General features: G+C 42.8%; 1 non-coding gene across 1 annotated transcript; it reads left to right on the top strand.

Annotated features, from left to right (window-relative positions):
• Positions 1 to 378: 378 nt before the first annotated feature.
• Positions 379 to 452, top strand: trnai-aau (transfer RNA isoleucine (anticodon AAU)). Its single transcript has one exon. It is a non-coding gene; the product is annotated as a tRNA-Ile (tRNA).
• The last annotated feature ends 17,596 nt before the right edge of the window (positions 453 to 18,048 follow it).

Below are 18,048 nucleotides of genomic sequence, written 5' to 3' on the forward strand. Positions count from 1 at the left end.
ATTGTGATTGTTTAGTAATAGTTAATGTATTGTGGTTTTAGTCAGTTACTGTATTGTGATTGTTTAGTCATAGTTACTGTATTGTGATTGTTTAATAATAATTACTGTATTTTGATTGTGATTGTTTAGTGTTTTATTTACTCAATCAAGTAGTGTGAATCAAGGAGGGATCGAATCGTGTCTCAAAAGCAGCAGAAAAGGTCAAATAAGATCACCACCTTTTCTGTTGCGGATATACAGAACTGGCTGCGGGGAACTGAGCTGGATTTGTTTATGTTCTCTGCCCTCTAACGGTAGAATGTAGACATTGTAAATGAATGACCCCGTCCAGATCCATATATGGGTTTAAGCTGCTTCCATTGGCCGTGTGTTACGTCAGGCCGGTTAGCTCAGTTGGTTAGAGCGTCGTGCTAATAACGCGAAGGTCGCGGGTTCGATACCCGTACTGGCCAGGATTTTTTTTACTGTACTATGAATGTCCACATACACTGTTTCAAAACTCTATTGATTGGGGTCTACTATGTGGTTTTTAAATTAGTAATATGAATTGTCAATTGTTGTTTTATTGTGGAGTGACATTTTAATGTTTTTTTCTAACTCATTGTATGAGTTTTCAGTTGTCTTTTATTTATGTATTTCACCTTTATTTAACCACCTTTATTTATTTATTTCACCTTTATTTAACCAGGTAGGCCAGTTGAGAACAAGTCCTTTATTTAACCAGGTAGGCCAGTTGAGAACAAGTTCTCATTTACAACTGCGACCTGGCCAAGATAAAGCAAAGCAGTGTGACACAAACAACAACACAGAGTTACACATGGAATAAATAAAACATACAGTCAATAATACAATAGAGAAAAAAAAATCTATATACAGTATGTGCAAATGAGGTAAGATAAGGGAGGTAAGGCCATAGTGGCAAAAAAAGTACAATTTAGCAATTAAACACTGGAGTGGTAGATGTGCAGAAGTTGCATGTGCAAGTATAAATACTGGTGTGCAAAGGAGCAAAAATAAATAACAATATGGGGATGAGGTAGGTAGATGGATGGGCTATTTACAGATGGGCTATGTACAGGTGCAGTGATCTATGAGCTGCTCTGACAGCTGATGCTTAAAGTTAGTGAGGGAGATATGAGTCTCCAGCTTCAGTGATTTTTGCAATTCGTGCCAGTTATTGGCAGCAGAGAACTAGAAGGAAAGGCGGCCAAAGGAGGAATTGGCTTTGGGGGTGACCAGTGAGATATACCTGCTGGAGCGCGTGCTACGGGTGGGTGCTGCTATGGTGACCAGTGAGCTGAGATAAGGCGGGGTTTTACCTAGCAAAGACATTAGTCTTTTATTATCCAAGGAAGAAGGGAGGACAGGGGACTTCATGGACTGAGACAGAGAGACAGAATGGTGAAGAAATAGATAGACATTTGATTAATTCATTATTCACACACACACACACACACACACACACACACACACACACACACACACACACACACACACACACACACACACACACACACACACACACACACACACACACACACACACACACACACACACACACACACACACACAACTCTTCAGGTATGTGCAGTTTGGCTGCAGTATATTTGAAAATAACTTGTTGCTTTCCTTTTCTCCTGGCCAGACTGTGTCTGTGTCCCAAATGGCACCCGACTCCCAATAGGGCTCTGGTCAAAAGTAGTACACTATATAGGGAATAGGGCTCTGGTCAAAAGTAGTACACTATATAGGGAATAGGGCTCTGGTCAACAGTAGTACACTATATAGGGAATAGGGCTCTGGTCAACAGTAGTACACTATATAGGGAATAGGGCTCTGGTCAACAGTAGTACACTATATAGGGAATAGGGCTCTGGTCAACAGTAGTACACTATATAGGGAATAGGGCTCTGGTCAACAGTAGTACACTATAGGGAATAGGGCTCTGGTCAACAGTAGTACACTATATAGGGAATAGGGCTCTGGTCAACAGTAGTGCACTATATAGGGAATAGGGCTCTGGTCAACAGTAGTACACTATATAGGGAATAGGGCTCTGGTCAACAGTAGTGCACTATATAGGGAATAGGGCCCTGGTCAACAGTAGTACACTATATAGGGAATAGGGGCCTGGTCTAAAGTAGTACACTATATAGGGAATAGGGCTCTGGTCAACAGTAGTACACTATATAGGGAATAGGGCTCTGGTCAACAGTAGTTCACTATATAGGGAATAGGGTTCTGGTCTAAAGTAGTGCACTATATAGGGAATAGGGTCCCGTGTTGGATGCACCCACAGTCTCGCTGCCACAACAGCCCAGCAGCCAGGATCCAGGCTCTCCTCACACAGCCACCCCAGAGGGGAGAGACCTCGCTGGGGAAGCAGGGTCAGGCAGGCCCCCCTGCCTATATAGGGAATAGGGCTCTGGTAAATAGTAGTGCACTATATAGGGAATAGGGCTCTGGTAAATAGTAGTGCACTATATAGGGAATAGGGCTCTGGTCAAAAGTAGTGCACTAAATAGGGAATAGGGCTCTGGTCAACAGTAGTATACTATATAGGGAATAGGGCTCTGGTCAACAGTAGTACACTATATAGGGAATAGGGCTCTGGTCAACAGTAGTATACTATATAGGGAATAGGGCTCTGGTCAACAGTAGTACACTATATAGGGAATAGGGCTCTGGTCAACAGTAGTGCACTATATAGGGAATAGGGCCCTGGTAAATAGTAGAGGACTATATAGGGAATAGGGCCCTGGTAAATAGTAGTGCACTATATAGGGAATAGGGCCCTGGTAAATAGTAGTGCACTATATAGGGAATAGGGCCCTGGTAAATAGTAGTGCACTATATAGGGAATAGGGCTCTGGTCAACAGTAGTGCACTATATAGGGAATAGGGCTCTGGTCAACAGTAGTTCACTATATAGGGAATAGGGCCCTGGTAAATAGTAGTGCACTATATAGGGAATAGGGCCCTGGTAAATAGTAGAGGACTATATAGGGAATAGGGCTCTGGTCAACAGTAGTGCACTATATAGGGAATAGGGCCCTGGTCAACAGTAGTTCACTATATAGGGAATAGGGCCCTGGTAAATAGTAGTGCACTATATAGGGAATAGGGCCCTGGTAAATAGTAGTGCACTATATAGGGAATAGGGCTCTGGTAAATAGTAGAGGACTATATAGGGAATAGGATAACATTTGGGACGAAGGCTGTGAGTCTATTATTAACACAGCATGTGTTCTGTGCTTTGGACAGGATTATTCTGCCAGGCTGTAGTGTGTGTGTGTGTGTGTGTGTGTGTGTGTGTGTGTGTGTGTGAGAGAGTGTGTGTGTGTGTGTGTGGGTGTGGGTGTGTGTCTGTCAGGCTGTAAAGTTGAGGGGAAACTGGCATTTATAAGAGTGCAATTTCACGGCAGAGGATAGCCGTTAACACGCAAGGTTTAGTGATAATCAAAACCTTACCTTGGACATTCTTCTGTATGGAGGACCAGGCCTGGGTCTGGCAGGCAGGGAGAGAGAATGAGAGAGACTGGTGTTGACTGGTGCAGATCAGACCTGAGATATTCTGAAGTTTTCAATGGAAGGGGATGTGTGTTGTGAGGTTGAGTGTATATGTGGAGGGAGGTTTCTCTCTCCCTCTGTGTCTTACTACATTGTATCCAGCTGTCCAGTGTTGTGCTCCAGCACCTGCGTCCCTCCCTGGCCCCAGAACCAGTTTGACCCCTAGGCGACCTGGAAGTAGTCCAGACCCCCAATGGAGGGGCAGAATAAAGGTCACTCCCACTACGCTTCCTGCCAACGGCACCATGTGTGTGTGTGTGTGTGGCCAGTTGGTTAGTGAGAGGGAGGAGGTGTCTGTTTGGTGGACACCTGCCTGTAGATCAGGTTATCTACCTACGTCACAAAGCAAACTAACACAGAGAGAGACAGAGGAAGAGGGAAAAGAGCAAGAGGAGGGTAAAGAGATAGAGAGGGATATAGGAGAGAGAGAGAGAGAGAGAGACAGAGAGAGAGAGAGAGAGAGAGAGAGAGAGAGAGAGAGAGAGAGAGAGAGAGAAAGGGAAAGGGAGAGAGGGAGATAGGAAAGAGAGATGGCCGATGGAGTGACTTCTCTTTCTGTGGTCCTCTCTCTCCCCTGTGATAGTCCACACACCAGATGCCCACTTTGGCAGAGCACGGCAAGGGGCTGACACACACACACACACACACGGAGTGAGGAGTGGACACGCACACACACACAGTGTATGAACAGTGTATGAACACGCAGGCAGACACACACACACACAGGGCTGTAAAAGAGCACTGGTCCATCTGCCATCTCTCTGGCACTCAGGACATCGGGGGTCTCAGAGCAGCTATAGAGCCTCACTTGGACAGACTGTGAACAGTGTGAGCGTGTGTCAGAGAGGCTGGTGGGAGGAGTGGTAGGAGGATGGGCTTATGGTAATGAGCTCCTCCTCCTCTGTGCTTTTCATTCAGAGTTGGTGTGCAGCTGAAAGGACACCAGTTGATGTGGGATGGAGTGATGGTGCTTTTCCACTGAGGATTTCCTCTGTGTTTTACCAGGAACACTCATACTTTAGTGTTTCCACCTCCACAGTCCAGCTGCTGGGACTCACCGGACCAATCGATAGGCAAAAATGACTAAATACAATTACAAAATACCATCAAGATCAATGTATCAAAATAAACTACAAAATATGTATATTTTTAAATGTATTTAATTAAATATTTTTAAATACAGAAATACATTTGCAAGTAGCCGGCCTGAACAGCAACAGCATTTTCAGTAACGGTTACAGAAACGTTTTACTTCCTACGACTGTGATATGTTGTTGTTTATCTACCTTAGTTGAATGCTCTGACTGTAAAGGCCAAATCAAACGAAACGTGAACGGGCAGGTACATGCTGGAATTAGAATGAATGACAGAAAACAGACGAGCTGTGAGTGTCAACGCCGTCAAAAGCATCATGCGCTTCAAATTAGGGAGCAAGTCTATTTTCCTCCCGTCTATGTGAAAGGAACATACCAAAATGAACTGCAAAGCACACTGGGTATTATTATTGGCCTTGTTTCAGGGCGGATAATACTCAGCATCCTCATTAGAATAATAATCAGCATCCTCATTAGAATAATACTCAGCATCCTCATTAGAATAATACTCAGCATGCTCATTAGAATAATAATCAGCATCCTCATTAGAATAATAATCAGCATCCTCATTAGAATAACGCTCGGCATCCTCATTAGAATAACGCTCGGCATCCTCATTAGAATAACGCTCGGCATCCTCATTAGAATAGTACTCGGCATCCTCATTAGAATAATACTTGGCATCCTCATTAGAATAATACTCGGCATCCTCATTAGAATAATACTCGGCATCCTCATTAGAATAATACTCAGCATCCTCATTAGAATAATACTCAGCATGCTTTGCAATTGTTCATTTTTACATATACATTTATATTTAGTTCCTTTAGCAGACGCTCTTATCACACCATAGTGTCATCAGACTTCTGATACCAATGCAGGGTGAAAGGGGACCACAAAATAGTGAACCGTTTTAAAAAGTGGTATAGAAAAGTATTTACAAAATCGAAATTACAGCTCTCGAAAGTATCTTGTTACAAAATCCATTTGAGTGTAGTTCAGCCTAGTGTAATACAAGTTATAAAATACTCAGAAGAAATTGAAATACATATTTAAAATACATGTAACAGAAATACTGCCCATCTCTGACTGGGCCATGGCCTTCAGTGGCCCTGCTCTGACTTAGGGGCCATGGCCTTCAGTGGCCCTGCTCTGACTTAGGGGCCATGGCCTTCAGTGGCCCTGCTCTGACTTAGGGGCCATGGCCTTCAGTGGCCCTGCTCTGACTTAGGGCCAAGGCCTTCAGTGGCCCTGCTCTGACTTAGGGCCAAGGCGAGGCCGCTGGGGTTTTGGGGCTGCATTTACATAACAATGGCTAACTGTGAACGTGGGCTTACACCTTCAAAGCTTGATAACACCTTCTCACAAAACAACTTTATTATGGACAGGTTGTTGATTCTGCTCTTCACAAGTCCTTACTGTCAGCGCTGTGTTGTTGTGTTGCTGTGGAACACAACCTCCCCAGTATAACGCCAGGTGTATACACTAGTCCAGGAACACTGGTGTTACAGTGGAAAAGCAGCATCATTGAGTAGAAACAGCCCCTGTGTGTGTACTGCAGCAATCCTACCAAGTTGATTCTAGAGCTGTGGTCCAATTTTGTAGCTTCCTCTCCTGCTGTTGTTCTCTCCTCATTTCTATATTTTAGTCATTTTTGCAAATGCTCCCCCTCATAGGATTGTTGTTATCATGGGATAGAGAGATGACAAGCTCTGCTAAATAGACTCAAGTAACTTCTCCTACGAAGTGAAACAGAGCTTGTGTGAAGAAACTATCACACATACAGTATCTTGTGTGTAACACCAATATACTATTTTCACTGACTGTATAACAAACTGTTGGCGAGGGAGTAGTTTTAACTGTTGGCGAGGGAGTAGTTTTAAATGTTGGCGAGGGAGTAGTTTTAAATGTTGGCGAGGGAGTAGTTTTAACTCTTGGCGAGGGAGTAGTTTTAACTCTTGGCGAGGGAGTAGTTTTAACTCTTGGCGAGGGAGTAGTTTTAACTCTTGGCGAGGGAGTTTTTTTCTGATTCAAGCCAGTATAGCTGTCTTAAACGTCAGTAAATTTTCATTTAGTGTCATAAACCAGTGTCACGACTTCCTCCGAAGTCGGTCCCTCTCCTTGTTCGGGTGACGTTCAGCGGTCGACGTCACCGGTCTTCTAGTCATCTAATCATGTATGTAGGTGGCAGGGAAGTCAGGCGCAGGAGAAACCAGAGTGGTTAAACTGGAGTATTTAATGATAAAAACAAACTCCAAAATCAAAGTACAAAATAACATGGGTAAAAATAACCCGTCGCACACCGATACAAAAAACACACGTAACATAACATCACAATCAATCACTGACAAGGACATGAGGGGAAACAGAGGGTTAAATACACAACATGTAATAAATGGGATTGGAAACAGGTGTGTAGGGAGACATGAAAAAAACCAATGGAAAATGAAAAACTGATCAATGATGGCTAGAAGACCGGTGACGTCGACCGCCGAGCACCACCTGAGGAAGGAGGGGCATCGACTTCGGCAGATCCACCTTTCATTTTCCATTTGTTTTGTCTTGTCACACACCTGGTTTCAATCCCATTTACATATGTTGTGTATTTAACCCTCTCTTCCCCACATGTCCTTGTCGGTGATTGTTGATTGTAAGAGTTTGTGCACGTTATGTCTGGTGTGCAAAGTGTTTCGTCCCATTGTATTTATTTATTGTTCACGGTGATTTTATTATTAAACTGCACCGTTGTAACAGTCTTTGCTCTCCTGCGCCTGACTTCTCTGCCACCGAGAGACAGAGAGACAGAGACAAAATGCAGTAGAAAATGTTAACAGTATATTTAACTTCTCAGTTTCCCTATCTAATCTAAACATTTCAAATAGAAAACCGAAATAAATGAACAACAATGACAAATGGTTTGAGGAAGAATGCAAAAACCTTAGAAAGAAATTGAGAAACCTTTCCAACCAAAAAGATTTTCCCAGAAAACCTGAGTCTACGCCTTCACTATGGTGAATCACGAAAACAATAAAGAAATACACTACGGAAAAAGAAGGAAGAGCACATCAGAAATCAGCTCAATGTAATTGAAGAATCCATAGACTAACCACTTTTGGGAAAATTGGAAAACACTAAACAAACATACCCATACATCCGAAATGGAGATGTATGGGTAAACCACTTCTCCAATCTTTTTGGCCCTATAACAAAGAACAAACAGCAAAAACATATACATGATCAAACACAAATCTTAGAATCAATTATTAAAGACCACCAGAACCCACTGGATTCTCGAATTACCTTGAATGAATTACAGGACAAAATACAAACCCTCCAATCCAAAAAGGCATGTGGAGTTGATGGTATCCTCAATGAAATGATCACATATACAGACAACAGATTCCAATTCTCTATTCTTAAACTCTTTAACATAATCTGTAGCTCTGGCATCTTCCCCAATATTTGGAACCAAGGACTGATCACCTCAATCCACAAACGTGGAGACAAATTTGACCCCAATAACTACCTTGGGATATGCGTCAACAGCAACCTTGGGAAAATCCTCTGTATTGTCATTAACACCAGACTCGTACATTTCCTCAGTGAAAACAATGTACTGAGCAAATGTCAAATTGGCTTTTTATCAAATTGTCATGACAGACCACGTATTCATCCTGCACACCTTAATTGACAAATAAACAAACAAAAACAAAGTATTCTCAAGCTTTGTTGATTTCAAAAAAGCTTTCGACTCAATTTGGCATGAGGGTCTGCTGTACAAATTCATGGAAAGTGGTGTTGGGGGAAAAACATACGACATTAAAATACATGTACACAAACAACAAGTGTGCTGTTATATTTGGCAAAAAACACACATTTCGTCCCACAGGGCCGTGGGGTGAGACAGGGATGCAGCTTAAGCCCCACCCTCTTCAACAAATTGGCGAGGCTACTTGAAACGTCTACAGCACCCAGCCTCACTCTACTAGAATCTGAAGTCAAATGTCTACTGTTTGCATTATGATCTGGTGCTTCTGTCCCCAACCAAGGAGGGCCCTACAGCAGCACCTAGATCTTCTGCACAGATTCTGTCAGACCTGGGCCCTGACAGTAAATCTCAGTAAGACCAAGATAATGGTGTTCCAAAAAAGGTCCAGTCGCCAGGACCACAAATTCCATCTAGACACCGTTGCCCTAGAGCACACAAAAAAACTATACATACCTTGGCCTAAACATCAGCACCACATGTAACTTCCACAAAGCTGTGAACGATCTGAGAGACCAGAAAGAAGGGCATTCTATGCCAACAAAACGAACATAAAATTTGACATACCAATTAGGATCTGGCAAAAAATACTTGAATCAGTTATTGAACCCATTACCCTCTATGGTTATGAGGTCTAGGGTCCACTCACCAACCAATAATTCACAAAATGGGACAAACACCAAAATGAGACTCTGCATGCAGAATTCTGCAAAAAATATCCTCTGTGTACAACGTAAAACACCAAATAATGCATGCAGAGCAGAATTAGGCCAATACCAGCTAATTATCAAAATCCAGAAAAGAGACGTTAAATTCTACAACCACCTAAAAGGAAGCAATTCCCAAACCTTCCATAACAAAGCCATCACCTACAGAGAGACGAACGTGGAGAAGAGTCCCCTAAGCAAGCTGTTCCTGGGACTCAAACTCACTAGTGCAAAATGTTAATTGGCTTTATTAAAACTGTTTAATTTGATCCTGAGTGTAGGTTATTTCCCTGACATCTAGAATCAAGGACTCATAACCCCAGTCTTTAAGAACGGATACAAATTTGACCCTAACAATTACAGAGGCATTTGTGTGAACAGTAACCTGGGGAAGGTTTTCTGTAATATTATAAATGTAAGAGTTCTAAACTTCCTTAATAAGCACAATGTCTTGATTAAAAGACAAATTGGATTTATACCAAAACATTGCACGACTGATCATATTTACACCCTACACACCCTGATAGATAAACATGTCCACCAAAATAATACCAAAATATACGCTTGCTTTATCGACTTCTAAAAAGCGTTTGATTCTATTTGGCATACAGGAATGTTCTACAAAGTTATTGAAAGTGGTGTAGGAGGTAAAACATATTACATAATTAAATCAATGTATACTGGCAATACGTGCAGCCTTAAAATTGGCAAGAAAATAACACAATTCTTTAACCAGGGGCGGGGCGTTCGCCAGGGTTGCAATCTGAGCCCTGCACTCTTTAATATTTACATCAACGAATTGGCCACTATTCTCGAAAAATCCTCAGCCCCTGGTGTTAGTCTCCACAATTCAGAGGTTAAATGCCTACTCTTCGCAGATGACCTATGCCTGCTGTCACCCACAGCACATGGCCTACAGCAGAGCCTGGACCTGCTGGAGCAGTACTGCCAGACCTGGGCCCTGGCAGTAAACCCCAAAAATACTAAAATAATGATTTTCCAGAGAAGATCCAGATCTCAGGGAATTAGACCAAGTTCTCAATTGGTACAAAATATATAGAGTACTGCACACACTACAATTACTTAGGTTTAAAAATAAGCTCAACTGGACACCTTAATGATGCGGTAAATGAACTGAGAGAGAAAGCACGCAGGGCCTTCTAAGTCATTCAAAAACAAATTCAATTTGAAATACCTATAAAAAAATGTGGCTAAAACTAATTGAATGTGTCATTGAACCAATTGCACTTTGTGGCAGTGAGGTGTGGGGTCCACTTGCAAAACAAGATTTCACCCAATGGGACAAACACCCCATTGAAACCCTGCATGCAGAGTTCTGTAAGATTATCCTACATGTCCAGAGGACTACTACAAACAATGCATGCAGGGCAGAATTATATATCCACTATCTACTAATAGTACAAACTAAAATAAGAGCAATTAAGTTCTAGAAACATCTAAAATACAGTGACCCCCTCTCATATCATTACCAAGCCCTGTAATGCCTCTCATATCATTACCAAGCCCCGCAATGCATCTCATATCATTACCAAGCCCCGCAATGCATCTCATATCATTACCAAGCCCCGCAATGCCTCTCATATCATTACCAAGCCCTGTAATACCTCTCATATCATTACCAAGCCCTGTAATGCCAAGAGCTGAGCAAAGAAAAGAGTCTCCTCATCCAGCTGGTGTAACGATTTTGTTTGGAGACGTAGCGGAGTCAGGCGCAGGTATGAGTGCAAACAGTCTTGTTTACTCAAAAACCAAAGTCAAAATCTCCAACAGCAAACTAACAGGGTGAGGAGAAACACCTCCAACAACCACTGACACGAACCAATCATGGACAAAACAGAAAGGGAAGCCAGAGAGTTACATAAGGAACATAATAAGGGAATTGAAAACAGGTGTGTATAATTAAGACAAAACAAAACGAACAGGGAAACATGGATCGGCGGTGGCTAGAAAGCCGGTGACGTCGACTGCCGAATGCCGCCCGAACAAGGAGAGGGGCCGACTTCGGTGGAAGTCGTGACAGCTGGTCCTGGGGCTGAGTTCACAAACCTGTTCTACTGACACACTGAAGCCTCAGAACCAGAACATCCAATCAATCAGAATAAACCAAATTACAACACAGTCAAAACAAAACTACATTGCTTATTGGGAAACACAAGCACAAACACAATGCAAAATGCAGTGCTATCTGGCCCTAAATCGACAGTACACTGTGGCTAACTATTTGACCATGGTTACTGATCAAAACCTTAGAAAAACCTTGACAAAGTACAGGCTCAGTGAGCACAGCCTTGCCATTGAGAAGGGTAGACACAGGAAAACCTGGCTCACTGTAGAGGAAAGGCTGTGTAACCACTGCACCACAGCAGAACCTGAGACGGAGCTGCATTTCCTGACAAAATGTCAAAAATATAAAACAATTAGAGAGTGTCATTTCCCCAAATTTGAAACCCTTATTCAAGGTTTCAAAGACCTCTCTGATGAGGATAGGCTACCCGTCCTGTTGGGGGAGGACGCAGAGAGCTGTGTGTTGGCAGCGCACTACATTGCTGCCTGCCATAAGATGAGGGACAGTGTCTGACAGACCAATCAACCTGCACATGTCCTCTAATGTATGCTTATTGTTATTGTTGAATGTATGGTTATATTGACCCTTGGTTATTGTTGTTACTGTTGTCCCGTTGACAGTTTGGATTCTTATTATTTTCATATTGTAAATATCCAAAGTAAGCTTTGGCAATATGAACATTGTTACATCATGCCAATAAAGCAAATTGAATTTAATTGAAATGAGAGAGAGAGAGATTAGAGAGGGAGAGAGAGAAAAAGAAAGAGAAACCAATAGTTCAAAAATGGGACAAGCACCAAATTGAGACTCTGCATGCAGAATTCTGCAAAAAATATCTTCTGTGTTCACAAACACATACAGATCTCACAGAGCCCAGGACTGCAACACAATTAGATCCAACCAAATCATGAGAAAGCAAAAAGATAATTACTTGACAAGAATTAATAAAAAAAACTGAGCAAACTAGAATGCTATTTGGCCCTAAACAGAGAGTACACAGTGGCAGAATACCTGACCACTGTGACTGAACCAAACTTAAAGAAAGCATTGACTATGTACAGACTCAGTGAGCATAGCCTTGCTATTGAAAAAGGCCGCCGTAGGCAGACCTGGCTCTCAAGAGAAGACAGGTGTCGTGTCTTTGGCTATGCCGGATTAAGTGATATGACATGCTAACTTATAAAATTATTTCTCTGTAATTAATATTACCTGATTGAGCTAATCATGTAAATGTAATTAACTAGAAAGTCGGGGCACCACAGAAGAACGTTTATAGAGCTGTTATCCTCTGAATAAACTCTTAAAATACTTAGTCATATTTTACATCGATAGCAGTCAATCTTAACCCGTATGTTGTTTCAGTCTCATCATGAAAGTTGTAATTCTTGGTTATCTGCACGAACCCAGTCTTTACTAAAATCATCCATACATCAATTGTCTTAAAATCATTTATTTACTACACTAAGTAATTAACAGAAAACATACAAACAGTAATTATCGTCACCAATGATGGGTAGAGGAATGTGCCCTACTGGCTAACAAGCATGGCTGGTCTGTTAGACAATGGGTCATAAAACGGTAAGCTGAGAAGTTACACAGAGTTCATTAATATTAACAATTGCCAATTGAAGGCTCACTCATTCGGGAACCTTTGCAATCAATATATATTTACGCTCATGTGTCGTCGGGATTCTTGTTGGAGAGTTTTGTTCTGATGGAGAGTTTGTCAGCGTTCTCTCTCTCTCTCGGTTAGAATGGATCTGTCAGAGCGACATTCATGAATGTCGTCATAGAATGGATGTGGTTGGTCTTCGCGTTCGATGATATAATTTACTTAGCTGCAGACTAATAATTAATATCAAAGACTTGTTCTTATTCTGTCGATATCGATAGTCTAAAAGTTAACCACGTGGTATGGTTCACTTTCAGTAGAGTACTTGGCTGGTCAAACCTATGAGCCAACTCGCAATGGAGTGTAGGCCTGGTCTGTAGAAATGTAAATCAGGGGGTCTTTTATAGTACCCAGAGAACAGGCTTGTCAAATGACGCCTGGTCCTGTATGTGTCCCTGGGGGCGTGCCTATGACTGAGCTAGACTTGGTTACAGAAATATAATTCTATCACATTAACATCAGTACATAGCATCTCAATGTATTACAAATAGCTTTATCCTTAATAATACATTGTATACACCCATGTGGATTCAGTCTCATCGCTGAGGCTATCATGTAGACCGTTTTAGGGTAATATGGCTATATTGTCTCTTCTGAGTATCACAAAATTGTACCAAGCGGATCAGTTCGTAGCTGGAGTCTTCATCAATCTTCCATATCTTCTCCAGAACACACATGTCGCTAGGTTCTCCAATTCTATGAGTTGGAAGAATTTCCTTTGTCTCTCTATGAAACATGTTGTAGTAGATTCTCCTCTTGGAATTTTTACAACCCTGGGTTGGGGGGGAAGGTAGGTTGGGTGATGGTACAAAGGGGAGGGGGTCAACTGTCCTTCCTGTACCCAAAGAGGCCAACGTCATGACACAGGCTATGTGCAACACTGCCCACAAAATGAGGTGGAAACTGAGCTGTACTTCCTAACCTCCTGCCCAATGTACGACCATATTAGAGACACATATTTCCCTCAGATTACACAGATCCACAAAGAATTCGAAAACAAACCCAATTTTGATAAACTCCCATATCTACTGGGTGAAATACCACAGTGTGCCATCACAACAGCAAGAAGTGTGACCTGTTGCCACAAAAAAAGGTCAATCAGTGAAGATCAAACACCATTGTAAATACAACCTATATTTATGCTTATTTATTTTCCCTTTTGTACTTTAACCATTTGTACATCGTTACAACACTGTATATATACATAATATGACATTTGTAATATCTTTATTCTTTTGGAACTTCTGTGAGTGTAATGTTTACTGTTCATTTGTATTGTTTATTTCACTTAAGTGTCGATAAAGCCCCTTAAATTGAATATTGAATTGAATTGAGAGAGAGGAAGGGAGAGAGAGAGAGAGAGAGAGAGAGAGAGAGAACATCCACTCAGCAACCCTAAACAGCTACTCTGAGAGTTGGTTAAGGAAAGAGTGTGATGGTGAGTGGTTGTGAGAGAGAAATGGTTTTCCATACAGGGAGTCGTACCCATCTGGTCCTTAGCTCTTATCCAGGGCTTTACACAGTGGGTAGTGGTGGTACCCTGTCTACTGTCACCTAACACACACACACACACACACACACACTCAGAGCATCCCATGTCCTTAAACTACCAGAAGGGTTGTCACAGCCTGAGAGAGAGATCATCAGCTTTTGGACATTGTGTGTGTGTGTAAATGTGTTTGAATCTCCAAGCCGACTCAATGTGCCCTTGAGTAAGGCACTTAACCCTAATTGCTCCAGCAAGTCGCTCTGGATAAGAGCGTCTGGTAAATGTGTGTCTTTCCCTGCATACAGCTTTTTCCATTTACTAATTGAATTGCCTTTTGAAGTTTTCAGCAGCTCGCAGGCAGACAAATATGAATGAACGAGAGACCGTGTGTTTTGTCTCTTTTTCTCATCTCCCTCTCTCTCTCTCTTTCTCCCTCTCTCTCTCTCTCTCTTTCTCCCTCTCTCTCTCTATCTCCCTCTCTCTCTCTCTTCTCTTTCCAAAACTAGAATTACCCACAGTGTCATGACCTTTCAGAGAAACAGGAAAACACCACTGTGGCCAAACTTAGCAGGAAGTGTCACCCAATATACTAATGAATCCAGTAATATACTCAGACATTTTTGTAATTCCCCTAGTGTTAGATGATAGGCAGTTGAGGTCGGTCTCTCTCCTATCTCTCTATCTCTCTGTCTCCCTCTATCTCCAGAGCTCAATCCTGCTACAGTGATCCCCTCTACTCCGCTCCATGGTTTGGAGGAAGCTGTGAAACAGCTACAACGTTCCTTTATGATCTTCTCTCCCTCTCCCCCTCCTCTCTCCCTCTCTCCCTCCTCTCTCCCTCTCCCCCTCCTCTCTCCCTCTCTCCCTCTCCCCCTCTCTCAGCCCATCAATCCTCAATATCATCCCACTCACTAACTGTGAACACACACACACAAATACACATACATTCAGAAATACCCACAAGGGTCATAAGAGGAGAGGTGTCTGCATTGAACAGAAAAGGCCTTCTCATATCTCTTCTTGTGTAGAGTTATTGTTGAACATTATATTTTTGTGATGTGTAAGGATTTGCAGGGAGAAATCGTTTTGGACTAGATTAATGAGGGCTCCCGAGTGGCGCTGCGGTCCAAGGCACTGCATCTCAGTGCTTGAGGTGTCACCACAGACACCCTGGTTTGAATCCAGGCTGTATCACAACCAGCTGTGATTGGGAGTCCCATAGGGCGGTGCACAATTGGCCCAGCGTCGTCCGAGGGTTAGGCCGTCATTGCAAATAAGAATTTGTTCTTAAATGACTTGCTTAGTTGATTTAAGGTCCCTTATTTTTATTCTTAATGTGAAATAAGGGAGTTGTAACTTTTGCAAATGGTGTGTAGTTGTTGTCTCGTTCCAATATCACTGTGACTCTGCAGATAAAGGTGAATAACAGTCATTTAGGACTTAAAGGATCTTGGCTGGCCAGCTGTGTTGGCCAGCTGTGTTGGCTGTGAGGGTTTGTGGTCATGGCATCACGCCTCTAGTTCTCCTTTCTAAGAGTCATGTCGCTGCTTGCTGCTGCTCACTCAGATGGTTCTACACTTTGTTTGTGTATGGAAGCTAATGGGACTCATACATTACCCAGCACACAGCACCTTGTCTGTAGAATATCACACATGAGCCATCCAGTATGTCAATGATGTGTGTGTGTGTGTGTGTGTGTGTGTGTGTGTGTGTGTGTGTGTGTGTGTGTGTGTGTTAGCCACAGAAAATGTCAATGAGAGCACATCTCTGAGTGTGTGTGTATCTATCTGTGTGCACACATGCCTGTGTGTGTGTGTGTGTGTGTGTGTGTGTGTGTGTGTGTGTGTGTGTGTGTGTGTGTGTGTGTATCTGTGTGCATACATGCCTGTGTGTGTGTGTGTGTGTGTGTGTGTGTGTGTGTGTGTGTGTGTGTGTGTGTGTGTGTGTGTGTGTGTGTGTGGTGTGTATCTATCTGTGTGCATACATGGCTGTGTGTGTGTGGCGCTGCGTAGATAAATGATCATATCTTTAAAGGGGAGAATACAGAGGTCTGTAATGAGAAGGGCCGTATGCATCTCATTATCTACTCATTAACATCATTACCCAGGGTCCTTTGAGATGATGACACCATGATGTGTTAACCTGTAGTATGTGTCCTTGTCTGTGGGGGAGGTTTGTGTGTGTATATATATGTGTGTGTTGTGCGTGTATGTGTGTGAGTCACGCAGGGCAGCCGTGACGTTTATAGTGTAACTGAAAATGTCAGAAAATACTCTGCCTTTTCACTGTCTCTCTCGCTCTCTCTCCTTTCTCTCTGTCTCTTTCTGTCTCTCTGTCTCTTTCTTTCTCTCTGTCTCTCTGTCTCTCTCTGTCTCTCTCTCTCCTCCTCTCTCTCTCTCTCTCTCTCTCTCTCTCTCTCTCCTCCTTCTCTCTCTGTCTCTTCTCTCTGTCTCTTTCTGTCTCTCTCTCTCTCTCTGTCTCTTTCTGTCTCTTTCTCTTCTCTCTGTCTCTGTCTCTCCTCTCTGTCTCTCTGTCTCTCCCCTCTCTCTGTCTCTCTCCTCTCTCTCTGTCTCTCTCCTCTCTCTCTGTCTCTCTCTCCTCTGTCTCTCTTCTCTGTCTCTCTCACCTCTGTCTCTCTCCTCTCTCTGTTTCTCTCCTCTGTCTCTCTTCTCTGTCTCTCTCGCCTCTGTCTCTCTCCTCTCTCTCTGTTTCTCTCCTCTGTCTCTCTCCTCTCTTTCTGTCTCTCTCTGTCTCTCCTCTCTCTCTGTCTCTCCTCTCTCTCTGTCTCTCTCTGTCTCTCCCTCAACATGAACATGCGTGTGGTGATGCTGGCAGGCGCACGGTTTTGTCAGCATGTGATATTGTCATACATTGGGCAGGAGGTTAGGAAGTACAGCTCAGTTTCCACCTCGTTTTGTGGGCAGTGTTGCACATAGCCTGTCTTCTCTTGAGAGCCAGGTCTGCCTACAGCGGCCTTTCTCAATAGCAAGGCTATGCTCACTGAGTCTGTACATAGTCAGTACCAGTGGTCAGGTATTCTGCCACTGTGTACTCTCTGTTTAGGGCCAAATAGCATTCTAGTTTGCTCTGTTTTTTGGTAAATTATTTTCAATGTGTCAAGAAATTATCTTTTTGTTTTCTCATGATTTGGTTGGATCTAATTGTGTTGCTGTCCTGGGGCTCTGTGGGGTCTGTATGTGTTTGTGAACAGAGCCCCAGGACCAGCTTGCTTAGGGGGCTCTTCTACAGGTTCGTCTCTCAGTAGGTTATGGTTTTGTTATGGAAGGTTTGGGAATCGCTTCCTGTTAGATGGTTATAGAATTCTGCTCTGCATGCATTATTTGGTGTTTTATGTTCCACACAGAGGACGGAGGATATTTTTGCAGAATTCTGCATGCAGAGTCTCATTTTCGTGTTTGTCCCATTTAGTGAATTCTTTGTTGGTGAACGGACCCCAGACCTCACAACCATAGAGGGCAATGGGTTCAAGTACTTTTAGCCAGATCCTAATTGGTATGTCGAATTGGTATGTCGAATTTTATGTTCCTGTTGATGGCATTGAAGGCCCTTCTTGCCTTGTCTCTCAGATCGTTCACAGCTTTGTGGAAGTTACCTGTGGTGCTGATGTTTAGGCCGAGGTATGTATAGTTTTTGTGTGCTCTAG

The sequence above is a fragment of the Salmo trutta genome, unplaced genomic scaffold, assembly GCF_901001165.1.
Source record: "Salmo trutta unplaced genomic scaffold, fSalTru1.1, whole genome shotgun sequence".
Taxonomy (NCBI): Eukaryota; Metazoa; Chordata; class Actinopteri; order Salmoniformes; family Salmonidae; genus Salmo; species Salmo trutta.